Genomic DNA, 13,500 nt, shown 5'->3' with positions numbered 1-13,500 from the left:
ATTAACCAAGTGACCCACGGCGCCAGCCCCTAGACTTTTCAGTAATAGTTTTACTGAGATGTAACTTAAAGACTTGAAATTCACCCTTTTGAAGCATCCTGATCAGTGGATCTTAGCAACATGCAGTTGTGCAACCATGACCACTCTCTAATTTCAGAATGTTTTCACCACCCCTAAAAGAAATCCCATTCTCATTATGAGTCACTCCCCAGCCCCAGTCTATTTTGTTTCTGTGGACTCAGTCATTCTGGATATTTCATATGAATGGAATTTTTGTGGCTGGTTAGCTGTCAATTAGCATGAAGCTTTGAAGCTTCCCCCTTGCAATCACTTGTCACTATTTGATTCATCGTTGTGACTACGTGACAGCCCATTATATGGATTTACTGCAGGTTGTTTAAGCATCAATCTTGTCACTGCGCACTTGCGCTGCTTCTACTTTCGGGTTGTGGTGAACGGTGCTGCAGTGAACATTCGCGCACAGGGACTGGGGTGGTCGTGTTTCCAATTCTCTCCAACACGTACCTAGGACTGGGTCACCAGGCTGGCCCACAAGTTAAGGAAACATTCCCAGCAGTCTTCATTGCCACTGCTCTGTTCCCCAGGGAATGGGTTTCTCTGAAATCATCAAACAAAAGAGAGTGACCAATAGTTGGGACTGGACTTTTGCACCAAGTTGATGACCTAGTACCTGCTTCACCAAGTCAGATACAAGCCCAAACACCGCCCCTGCCCCCAAACAAATCTGCAGCTTTGAGTGACTGTGACAGACCTGACCCAGGGACCGGACGCTGCGGTAACTGCACATTAAAAGCAGCTATGTGCACCTCGGGGAAAGTAAGCAGAAATAGCCCCTTTTGGGGAGGGGGAGGGGCACTGGTTTGAATTTTGTAAACAAATTTTTATTTCAAAGAGCTGGTCCCTTAAAATCTATCCTCTCAAAATCTATCAAGAATCTCGGAGGTAGGCAGTTAGCCTTGTGGTTAAGATGCCGGCAGTGCTTGGGTGGGTTCAATGCCCAGCTCCGGCTCCTGGTTCCAGCTTCCTGCTGGTGCAGGCTGTGGACGCAGTAGTGATGGCTCAAGCAGTTGGGCTCCTGCCACCCACACAGGAGATCTGGATTGAAGCTCCCAGGCATTTGGGGGAGTGAATCAGCAGATGGGAGATAATGTGTAGTATATGTCTGCCTCTCAAATAAAATTTCTTTAAATATATTTTTAAAAAATCTTTAACTAGGACCTCTGGAGGGCATGCATAGGGCCAAGGGGGGTATTTAGGGCATGGAATGAACAACATATAGCGTTGGATCCTCAGTTGTCACCCCCCCCCGCACTCCCTCCCCCGCAGCCGCGCATCTCTAACTGAAGGCTGCCCTCTGCTGGTCACCGGCAGCCTAGGCCTGCAACACTCGCAGCTGAATAGTCTGCTTCTAAAATCCTGCGTTTTCCAGGAGCCTGTTAGAAATTGCTAGAATCACTTCTTGGCCTCTTGGCTAAGAGCAAGTGTAGAAATTGCTGCAATGGATCCAGCTATAACAACACCGAGACCTGACACCTTCCGCAGAGCGTTCCTCTTTTATTTATTTATTTATTTGGTGTTTGTTTTTCCCTTCTCTTCAACAAAACTGGCCCAGTTTCATTTACCTCTAAGCCGCTCTCCCCGGTGATATCTAAGCATTATTTGTATTGATAGAGTGTCTGCCAAGGCCCTTCTGCTCCTGCCCACTCGGGAGTCGCTGAAACATTTGTCTATGTTGGAGACAGACAAAGGCCATTTGGGAGGAGGGAGAACAACTTACGCGCTGTCCGCTAATAATTGTTAGAGGCGATCTGCAGTCTGAATGTTGAGGAAAGACAGACCCTCAACCCCTGCCACCCCCCACCCCCCACCCCCGCCCCGCGGCGCCTCTGTTAGCCGGGGGCGATCCCGGCGCGGCGGTGGGCATTTGGGGAGCGCAGGCGGCCGCGCCCAGCAGCGGGACAGCCCGAGGCCCGCAGAGGGAGGCCGAGAGAGGAAAGGCGGCTCCGAGAAGGGACGGAGCGGGGCTCGAGGCAGCAACACCCCAAGGGGCTCCGATTCCCTGAGCGCCATTCCCGCCGTCTGCGGCGCAGTGAACGGCAAACCTGCGCACCAGGCGGGGACAGGGAATCGGTGGCCTCACCCCGAGGCCCGTGCGCTGGCCCGTGCGAGGGACTTTGCCCGCTTCTCGCCCTTTCTCCCTGTGGTAAGGGCTTCCCCTAGCCTCGGCGTGAGGGACCCTCGCGTTTGTTTGCCTCCCGCCCGGGGCTTTGCGCATGGCAATCCCGCCTGCTCGCGGAGAGCGGACGCCGAGACCAAGGGGCAGAGAGGTGGGAAAGCAGGCGGGAGATGCCCACGGTGGTCAGAAATGGACGAGGCGAGGCCTCCCCGACCCCAGCGGGTCCCCTGAATTCCGGCGTCACTTCTGACCCAGTGTGATTCCGGCAGGCCTTTCGGCAGCCCCTGCTTGTTCAGCCTGCCGCCTGCCTGCACTGTCCTCAGGATGGGTCTCTCACGATTGCCCTCAGGGGGCCTCAGGACCCTGGCGGTCAGTCAGGGCGGTCAGGGCCCGGCGCTAGACAGCCAGCCAGATGGAAAATACGGGGGCAGGGGTGGGGGGTAGGGGACTGGTGAGCGGGCCAAACTGGAGCAGAGTGACGTAATCCGATTCCACTTGGGACGCAGCTCCTGAAATTCTGATCCGCGGCCAGCAGGGGGCGCTCAGGCAGTGTGAGAACCCCTGCGCGCTGGTTGCCCGGGGCCAAATCGAGGGACAAACAAAACAATGAAACTTTGTAGTTTCTCTTGGGTTCTGAATCCGGGAAGCCGAACGGCCTGCTCTCGTGGCCGGCACCTGGCCGGATACCGTCTTAGCTTTCCTGCGTCTCTGTCTCTCCACCAGACGCCTTGAGTCCTCTTCGGGTGAAGCCTTTCTTTGCGCGGACTCGGCCGGTGGCTCTGTATGTGTGACCCTTGTCCTCCTGGTTTTCTCGGCATCTGGGCTTCTGCCTGCTTCTTGCTTGCCGTTTCTCTATACAATCCTAGTCCCGCCCTCCAGTACATTTTAATGAAAATTCTATGGAGGTGGACCCAGGTGCAGGCTGAGCTCTGCGAGGTTTTAACATCTGGCAGAAGCTAACATTTTGAATAAAATTCTAAACATGTACGCCAAAGGTGGCTACTTCTGCCACCTCCATGCTTCACGCACATTCTCCTGGCCCCCGTCCTCAGGTGGGCTGCCGCAGCCACCCTACGGGCCTTCTCCCATCCACTGGTTACTGCGGCTGCCCACCTTCCCCAAACCACTGACCTCCAGTGGCTACCTCCTTCCTGACCATCCAGACAAGGTCTCCCAGGTCTTTCAGGAAACCTGTCTACACCAGAACAGGCGTCAGCCTGACCCAGTGTCTTGTTTCCGTCGTCTGAGAGAGAATTCTTATTCCAGAACATAGCGGGGCACTTAGGATGTTGGCGGAGGGTTGAAGGACTCCAGGTGAGAGAAGAAGGAGACCCAGCCTGTCACTCAGCCTGAAACCTCCTGTTCTTCAAGAGCCAGACGCCCTGGCTTGGTCTGGTCCCCTCTGTCTCTAACCCAGCCCTTGGGAAAGATAGACTTTAAATTCCATTTTTGGGCTTTTGGTTCCTGAGGAGTCCAGCAGTGCGGCCGACTGTGTGTTTAAGTTGCCAGAACATTCCATAGGGGTCAAGCGGCTCCCCCAGCAAATGACATGCTTTGCCTGGAACCCACAGGGGGCTCATGGGCCATACTGCTTAACCGGAATCTGTCTCAGGTCTAGGCCCAAATATTGCTGCTCTGTAGTGACGGTGCTGTAACCCCCTGACGTCTGCATTTCATGGCTCCTGCCTTGGAATCTATCCTGTCCTGTTGGTGTTCCCATTATTTCTCAGATCCTAGTCCTGTACGTCCCTGTGAGGAAGAGACTAACAGTAGATACCGTAGCACATGATAGTCTTACGTGTCGACGCTTCAGCTTCCTCCTGGAGCCAAGTGAAAGAAAGACAGCAGTGTGTTGTGACCGCATGTGGCTCAAAACTTGGTAGCTGGGGCCGGCACCGTGGCGCCGGCATCCCATATGGGTGCCGGATTCTGTCCCGGTTGCTCCTCTTCCTGTCCAGCTCTCTGCTGTGGCCCAGGAGGGCAGTGGAGGATGGCCCAAGTGCTTGGGCCCCTGTACCTGCATGGGAGACCAGAAAGAAGCACCTGGCTCCTGGTTTCGGATCGGTGCAGCGCCAGCCATATGGGACATTTGGGAAGTGAACCATAGGAAGGAAGACCTTTCTCTCTCTCTCTCTCACTGTCTGTAACTCTACCTGTCAAATATTAAAAGAAAAAAAAAAAAACTTGGTAGCTGTTATATTTCCCAGCTCCGAACCTGACCGGCCCAAGCTGGGGACTAAGGTGGTGAATAGCAGGCAGACAGGTAACGTACTGCAATTCAGCATTTAAAAGCACTTACCATGTGCTTGCCCTTGCCAGGCCCTGGCCGAACAAGGGCTGAACAAGTCCCAGGCTCTGTGCTCAGGGAGTCAGTGGTTCTATTGGGCTGACCTATTGTGTACTGGAAGAGGCACAAAAATGAGGCTGCTGCAGAAAACCCCAGTGTTGCAAAGCGCTAACCTCATCAGGCAGCTCCCTCTGCAGTGCAGTCTGTAAGCTCTGTGAGTTCCAGAACCAGAAAAAAATAAAAAATAAAAAAGAAAGAAAGAAGGTTCTATTACTTCCAAATTAAGCTCTGCATTACTTTGGAAAGTAACAAAGAATTCCTTCCCACAGACACGGCTCCCAAATTAGACATTTTATGCTTGTACAGCTGCTCACATGCTAGTGAATGGAAGATGGAAAAGTTTCTTTGTTAGGTAGGGAAGGAGCTAGGTGCTTAGAAGGGAGAGGGGAGTGCTGGCGGAGCGGGTTGCGAGCCAGTAACCGAGCGTATAAAATGGCTCTCAAATGATTAGGTCTGGATAAGTGTAGGTTCAGGGGGCCCATTATGGTAAGTATTTAAAGTATACTTCCAAGTGGAAGCCTTGGTGACTGGCTGCACTCCACCTGTAATTAGCAGGAGCCAGAGAAATAAGCATGCATGCCGACAGTGTGTCTTAAGGTCAATGTGAGGTCCAATTTTCAGGATTTGACCTTGGGTGAATGTTAGAATGTGTCGCAAAGCATGGCTGTGCTCTTTCCTCTGGAGGCGCTTCCTGAGCGAACAGAATCTTCACGTTCTGAAAGGCTGCGGTAGAGAGAGGCGTGACCTGGATGAGCTGGTTTCCCAGGTGCCCCTCTAGACTGAAACGGGTAAGAATTTATCCAGCATCACAGCCCCTAGCAGCAGCTGGGGAGGAACGGCCAGGTGAGGGGCCCGTGGCCCTCCACTGCCCATCTCCCACCAACATGGCAGGGACTCCCATCAAGCCGTGCGTGTATCGTTTGTTTCCTGAGGTCATGCCTCGATGTTCGCCTTGCCAAGAGGGGAGTCGTCTTGGCACACGAGCCTTTGTAAAGCCCTCGTTCCTAAGAACTCTGTCTGCAGCACTTGGCATGACCACTAGGACTCTCATGTTTCCACACGAGCTGTCCCCAGCTTATCTCTGGGTCTCTTCTAGAAGTCTTTAATTATTTGGTGGTGATGTCACTTGGAACACAGCCTCTTTGGCAGCCATTTTCACAGCCCGGCTGGTGGGAAGGAACAGTAACGGGAGCTGGAACAGAGTAGGATGAGGAGGTGGAGAAATCCAGGTGCAGCCCAATAACCTCTCCCCTGAGGCTAAGGGAACGAGGGGCCCTGCCTGCAGCACACAGGGCCCCAGGACCAAGAGAGAGGAGAGGAGGGCTGAGCTGGACATGCTGTCCTGCTCTGGGCCCTGCAGCCCCAGGGCGTGACCCTGAGGAGGGTGTTGTCTGGCTCTGCCCAGATGAGCTGTTTGGCCCTGGACCACTCTAGATCTTAATTTCCTTGTCTACAAGAGGAAAATATTGGAGTAGTCACCTCTAAGTGTCCTATGAGAGGGCTTCAAAAAGCTCATGGAAAGTGGGTATCATGAAAAAATCTGTCCATGGATTTCTTTCTTTTTTTTTTTTTTTTGGACAGGCAGAGTGGACAGTGAGAGAGAGAGACAGAGAGAAAGGTCTTCCTTTTTCCGTTGGTTCACCCTCCAATGGCCGCCGCGGCCGGCGCGCTGCAGCCGGCGCACCGCGCTGATCCGATGGCAGGAGCCAGGAGCCAGGTGCTTTTCCTGGTCTCCCATGGGGTGCAGGGCCCAAGCACCTGGGCCATCCTCCACTGCACTCCCTGGCCACAGCAGAGGGCTGGCCTGGAAGAGGGGCAACCGGGACAGAATCCAGTGCCCCGACCGGGACTAGAACCCGGTGTGCCGGTGCCGCTAGACGGAGGATTAGCCTAGTGAGCCGCTGCGCTGGCCCCATGGATTTCAAAATGTTTTTGCACCAAAATAAACATCTTTTCATTGCATTTTTAAAATTTATTTATTTATTTATTTATTTGAAAGGCAGAGTTACAGAGAAGCACAGGCAGAGAGAGAGAGAGAGAGAGAGAGAGAGAGGTCTTCCATCCACTGGTTCACTCCCCAGATGGCCCCAATGGCTGGAGCTGGGCTGATCCAAAGCCAGGAGTCAGGAGCTTCCTGGTCTCCCATGCAGATGCAGGGGCCCAAGGACTTGGGCCATCTTCTACTGCTTTCCCAGACCACAGCAGAGAGTTGGATTGGAAGTAGAGCAGCCAGGACTCAAACTGGCACCCATATGGGATGCAGGCACTGCAGGCGGCAGCTTTACCGGCTATGCCACAGTGCCGGCCCCTTTCATTGCATTTTTCACAAACCCTATAAGTCCTATATTTTATCTTCCTGTATGGTCTTGTGTTTGAGTTTTAAATATTAATGATACCTTTCACCAGTATGACAGTTTATGTCTTATAAATGCTTTCACTTACTTATCTCATTCACTACCCACAACCACCCTAAGAGATGAGCTGAGCCCAAATTATTCACCCCATTTTGGAGATAAAGAAACTGCACAGTAGGGAAGTCATGCAATATATTGTCCCACAGATTGCAAGTGGAAAGCTGGGTGCCAACCCAGGTCTTCCTACTTGAGCCTAGTTCTTCACCTGCCTGGAGAAAGGTTGGGGTGGTCAAATGTGCCTTTGACATCAGACAATTATGGATGCCATCTCCAAAAAAATGAACTTGAGGTTTTTAGATGCCTAAAGTTCAACATGGAGCCAATGGTATAACCCTGTGACCTCAGCTACTCTTATGAACCCCTCAAGTGCATGTGCCCCACTGCTCTGACCAACTTGCAGGCTCCTTGGAGGTTCAGCCAACTGCTTCTCTTCCCTCCAACCTCTCCAGCAGGTATCATAGAGTCAAACACATAGCAGTGGGATTCAGTGCCAGGAAGAGGGAATGCAAAGTCAGAGCAGGAAACAAGGAAGTGAAACAGAAGTCTGTTTCCATGCCTAACCCTTGACCTACGCCTGGACTCCTTGTCCATGTTCTGCTTCCACACTCTTCCCAACCCCCGAGCACCGTGCAGTGTCTGGTGGCAGCGGAGTAGCAGCAACAGCAACCGCCTCCTCAGCTGGTTTTCCAGGCACAACAGGAGCTCATAGACAGAGACAGGAGGCCATGGCCTTGTGGAGCCCTGCCCAAGGCAGCTTGATTTAAGGAGAAGGCAGACCTGCTGCTTTGGCTGGGGTGTAGAGGGAATTAGTGAGAGGGGCTGCTTTGGGTTTAAGTTGAAAGAGAACAGTGGTGCTGGAGTGCAGAGCATCCAGAAGCATCTGCAGAAGGCTGTCAATGACATCTGGGAGATAAGAAGGAGAGTTACAGAGAGTTACAGAGTCACAGAGCTTGGTCTTACACTACCGTCTGGTGGTGGGAAGGAGATGGTCCTGGGAATGCATCAACAAGACCAAGCCCAGGGCCCAGATGGGTGCTCAGACCACATGCACACGCTTGGCACCAAGCCTCTTGCTGCGTCTCCCTGGACCTCCACCCTCATCAACAACTATGACCTCCATGCTCACATCAGGAACTGCAGGAGGGTATGCTGGGTGATATCTAGGTCCCATATGGCCCTGTCCTCTCTCCATTATCCTGTATCCCAAGACCTCACTTTCCCAGATATGGTGAAGAAGGAAAAAGTTCAGAAGTTGGAAGCAGGGCCACTCCCAATAAAATGAGATCACCCACACCCTAGAGACTAACTCAGTTGAGCTCCACTGGCCAGAATCTCATTGAATCCCACCAGTTGGAAGAATCTGAATTCCAACCAATAGAGGGCTCTCTCTGCCCCCTTGTGGATAGCAATGATTCCTCTATGAGAAGAGTCCTAGGATGATAGAACACCAAACTCTCAGGGAGCCCCGAGATTCTGTATTGATCCAACACCTTCATGGAGAGAAAAGGGAACTGAAGATTATGACTGTGTCAAGTGTCCAAAGCCCCTCCGTCCCAGGAAGTTAGTGAAAGGGTCTGGACTAGAAACTGGAAAGTTTTGACTGAATACCACACTAGTTCTTCTCCTATCTTACCTCCAGGGGAATCCGAGCAGCCAGGACGAAAGGCCTGAATTTGCACCACTCCTTTCTGGAACCAGCTGTACTCTAGGAGACCTCTGTGTTGCAGCCAGCCCTGTGGACTCTGCCCCTGCCTCTCCGCATCTGCCCCAACTATTCTGAAAGGCTTCTCCCTACCAAGTCTGCCCTCTCCCACCAAAACCATTGCCTGAGCCCATCCTAGTGGATTGCTGTTTCTTGTGTTTCCTCCTGGAAGAGGGAGTTATGCTAAGTAAGGTTCAAGTGGAGCACCTTGCACAAATATTGCATAAATGGTCCATGAGCAAGTAGTAAAAGTCTCACCTCTTCTACCAGCCTCCTTAACTCACCACCTCCAGAAGCATCCAGCAAACTTGCACTCAACCTATGAATCAAATAAAGTCAAATGAACAGATGTTTATTGAGTTGATATTGGAAAAGTGAGGTACCAAGTGCTGAGCTCTATACAAAGACAAGCCTGAGTCGCTGGCTTCAAAGGACTCACAAGGCTAACTGAAGATCAAGCGAAATGGCATTCAAAATCACTATCACAATTCCATGACACAAATGATATGTGCAAAATTACTGGACTAGGGATCAGCACTGTGGCGTAGTGGGTAAAGCACTGCCTGCAGTGCTGGCATCCCATATGGGCACCAGTTCAAGTCCTGGATGCTCCACTTTTGATCCAGCTCCTGGGAAAGCAGTGGAAGATGCCCAACTGTGGGAGACACAGAGAAGCTCCTGGGGAGACTCCTGTGGGAGACTCCCATGTGGGAGACCCAGAAGAAGCTCCTGGCTCCTGGCTTCAGATTGGCTCAGCTCTGGACATTGCAGCCATTTGGGGAGTGAACTAGCAGGAGGAAGATTTCTCTCTCTCTCTTTCTCTCTCTCTTTCTCTCTCCTCTGACTCTCTATAACTCTACCTTTCAAATAAATAAATAAATCTTCTTAAAAGTTATTGGAATAGGGGCTGGCACCATGGCACACTAGGTTAATCCTCCACCTGCAGCGCCGGCATCCCATATGGGCACTGGTTCTAGTCCAGGCTGCTCCTCTTCCAGTTCAGCTCTCTGCTGTGGCCTGGGATAGCAGTGGAGGATGGCCTGGGTCCTTGGGCCCCTGCATCCGCATGGGAGGCCAAGAAGAAACTCCTGGCTCCTGGCTTCGGATAGGCACTGCTCCAGTCGTTGCGGCCATTTGGAGAGTGAACCAATGGAGGGAGGACCTTTCTCTCTGTCTCTCCCTCTCACTGTCTGTAAACGCTACCTGTCAAATAAATGAAAAAGAAAAGTTACTGGAATAAATCATGAGGGCCACTGGTCAACAGAAGACTGTGCACTGAGCAGTCCAGGGAAGTTGGTAGAAGAGGAAGAACTGGATCAGGATTTTAAAGAATGGGAAGAATTATAGAGGTGGAAAGAAGGGAAGAGTCTTTCAGAAATTGGTAACTGTGAAAAAAGACATAAAAACTGAGAAGTTCGTTGAGTAATAATCATCAGGAAAGTAGATGGCACTTGTCATGTATCAGCACACAACATTTATTAATTCTCTTGATTCCAACTCAAATCATTACTGTTATAATCCTGTTTTTACAGCTGAAGAAACTGAGGCAAAGAGAGGTTTAAGAGATTTAGCTGAAGAACAGCTCGCAAGCAACTGAGTGGGAATTTGAGGCCACGGACTATACACTCAGCCACTGCTTTGTACAGCTTCTCTCATTTTGGCTAGAGAAGTTGATTTGTTGAAAACACTTATTGAGGTGAATCATATGGGATCTTGCACACACCACCTTACAAAACTGGCTCTTGATTTTTTGGGTAGGAGGGAACCACTAAGAATTTCTAGGCAAGAAAGAGGGTCTGCCACATGGTTAGACCTGGAGGAAGCTCCTGGCTTCAGATCGGCCCAGCTCCAGCCATTGCAGCCATTTGGGGAGTGAACCAGCAGGTGGAAGACCTCTCTCTCTCTCTCACTGCATCTACCTCTGTAACTCTGCCTTTCAAATAAATAAATAAGTCTTTTTTATTTATTTATTTATTTATTTTTTTGACAGGCAGAGTCTCTCTCACTAGAGAGAGAGACAGAGAGAAAGGTCTTCCTTTTTCCGTTGGTTCACCCTCCAATGGCCGCCGCGGCCGGCGCGCTGCGGCCGGCGCACCGCGCTGATCCGATGGCAGGAGCCTGGAGCCAGGTGCTTTTCCTGGTCTCCCATGGGGTGCAGGGCCCAAGCACCTGGGCCATCCTCCACTGCACTCCCTGGCCACAGCAGAGGGCTGGCCTGGAAGAGGGGCAACCGGGACAGAATTGGGCGCCCCGACCGGGACTAGAACCCGGTGTGTTGGCGCCGCTAGGCGGAGGATTAGCCTAGTGAGCCGCGGCGCCGGCCAAATAAATAAGTCTTTAAAAAAGCAAGCAAGCAAGCAAGCAAGCCTGGATTAAACTGAGATACATACAGGAAGTAAATCCAAATGACACATTCACACAGCGGGAAAAAATAAAACACAGAGACTATGTTAGCACACATTTGTAGATCCCCTTGCTTTTCCTAGAGGCGCTGCTTCTGGTGGCCTCTTGGGTCTTACACTACCAGAAGATCAAATACGGTTTGTGGCATCAAGGAAAATAACAGGAAGAGAAGTGGCCCTCAAGTCTCTCTAGGCACGGGCTCCAAAGGCAGAGGCAGAGGCAAGCTTGAAGCCTGCTGTATACATGGAGGGAGGAGGCCTCGGGAGAGAGCAGGAAGGAGTGGAGGGGCAGAAGATAGCTGGGAGCATGGGAGAGGCCAGTAAAAGCATTCAGGACCTCAGGTGTGCATCATGAAATTAAAATCCGGAAGGAAAGACAAGCCAGCTGGTTCCTGGGTCCGTCTGCAACTGCAGATAACGTCTTCATGAGCTCCTTCCCTCTTTCTACATGCCAAGATGGAAAGTCCTTTTCAGGTACACAATGCTTTTCTTTTCCTTTAAGACTCAATTGCACTAATGTATTCCATCCAGGACCATGGAGCTGAACTTGTTCTTCTCATGGTCATCCACGATACGTGGCCATGCAGTATAATGAATGTGGGAAAAAACAAGGAAGGGGGCTCTGAAAGAGCCATAACTGAAACAAGAGCGTTTTCCCCCAGGAGCTGTAAGCACAAAGGAGCCTGCTCAACCCAATGGAGTGAAAACGTTAAGTAATTTGATGAATCCTGAGCAGAGAGTAGATGGCTGTCTTGGATGAGGTTTTGGGAACAGTCACAGGAGATGTGGCATCATCCTGTCCAGATGGTCTGCAGGGACTATCGGGTTTGTGTGAATACTGTTCGGCCCCTGAGTCACAAAGCATGGATTGTGTGGCTGATCTCAGCCCGAGCTCCCAGTGAAACTATGTACTGATTCTTGTAAATTGTGGCGTTCAATACAGGCATCGCCCCAACTTACGGCCACACCTTCATGACTGCACTGTTAGAAACGGACTCCAAGTCTGAGTTCCCAGCAGCTGTTTTGTGTCCGCCCAGGGGAAAGCGACAGCTCACTGATGAAGGGGTGGGGTGAGAAGGAGTTGCTAACGCCATTCAAACACCATTCTCTTGAACGTGTGTTTTTGCTTGGATAATGAATTGACTTATTTGTATTAAAATGAGGGCAAAACTATGTTCTAAAGAAAAACCACATGTTGCTATATAGACAGCCTCTCTTCAATCACATGCTTGGCACTGATAAACTGAGGCTGGTGGGGGAGCCTGCCTCTCTTCCCAGCTGCTGCTACTTGGGGAGACTTAAGCCCATACCTGACAGCAAGGCACTTCCACCTGGGGCTGTGCCTAAGAGTTGGGAAATAAGTTGCCGTCGCAGTTTCAAGTTCTAAGAACAAAACAGATGCTTCTAGGTTCCTGTGTTGACCCCTTGACATCCAGATCTGCAATCTCATGCACCAAGAACAAACCTGGGGGAGCTGGTGCTGTGGCGTAGCAGGTAAAGCCACCGCCCGCAGTGTCGGCATCCCATATGGGCGCCGGTTCAAGACTCGGCGGCTCCACTTCTGATCCAGCTCTCTGCTATGGCCTGGGAAAGCAGTAGAAGATGGCCCAAGTGCTTGGGTCCCTGCACCCGTGTGGGAGACCCGGAAGAAGCTCCTGGCTTCAGATCGGCACAGTACCGGCCATTGCAGCTAACTGGGGAGTGAACAGCAGATGAAAGACCTCCCTCTCTCTCTGCCTCTCCTTCTCTCTGTGTAACTCTTTCAAATAAATGAATAAATCTTTAATTTAAAAAAAGAACAAACCTGGGTTTTCATGTGGCCCAGGTTCTCTCTATGGCAGCCCTCCTAGTGTGTGGGTCCCCTTGCTAGGTTTGACTTACTGTCCTGCCAGGAACTCTGCCTCTCCTTCTAGAACTACAAATTCCATCCAACTCTCCTCCAGCCATGTCCCATCTACCTGTCAGCCAGCGTTTTCAGTAATGCCAGGCCAGACAATGGCTGTGCCACAGCAGAAGGCACATTTGCCTTATTAGAACCTCACATTGATTCCTGTTCACTTAGTTCAATGTCTCTCAACCAATGGTACTACTCCTTAGGGATGTGTTGCACATCTGAAGGGGTACTGTTTGTTGTCACAATTATTGGGAGTGACACTGGCAACATTTATTGAGAGGGATTCAAATTATCCAATCATGCAAGCCACAGGCAACACAACTAAGAACGCCATGTGTCCTGTGTAACCTTCTAAAGTCACACTGAGTGTTTGAATGAAAAAATTATTTATAGATATTTGGGTGTGGAACTCAATCTCGTTTTACTTGGAAAGATAAGTTACATTTTAATAGACACTGATTTTCCATAAACGCCTTCTAGGCATTTTTTAAACAACCGTATACTGTACATTTCAGCAACAGTGGTCAATTTCAGAGAAGTCCTT

General features: G+C 50.9%; 1 long non-coding RNA gene across 1 annotated transcript; it reads left to right on the top strand.

The window, feature by feature from the left end:
* The first annotated feature begins 1,472 nt into the window (after positions 1–1,472).
* LOC149127014 (uncharacterized) lies at positions 1,473–12,865 on the top strand. The gene is made up of 2 exons (XR_016233129.1): positions 1,473–2,224; positions 8,598–12,865. It is a non-coding gene; the product is annotated as an uncharacterized LOC149127014 (long non-coding RNA).
* Positions 12,866–13,500: the final 635 nt, after the last annotated feature.

Source organism: Oryctolagus cuniculus, chromosome 4 (genome assembly GCF_051225735.1).
Source record: "Oryctolagus cuniculus isolate XC-2025 breed Fujian yellow rabbit chromosome 4, ASM5122573v1, whole genome shotgun sequence".
Classification (NCBI taxonomy): domain Eukaryota; kingdom Metazoa; phylum Chordata; class Mammalia; order Lagomorpha; family Leporidae; genus Oryctolagus; species Oryctolagus cuniculus.
The sequence above is the reverse complement of the archived record's forward strand: the minus strand, read 5'-3'. Positions and strand labels throughout refer to the sequence as shown.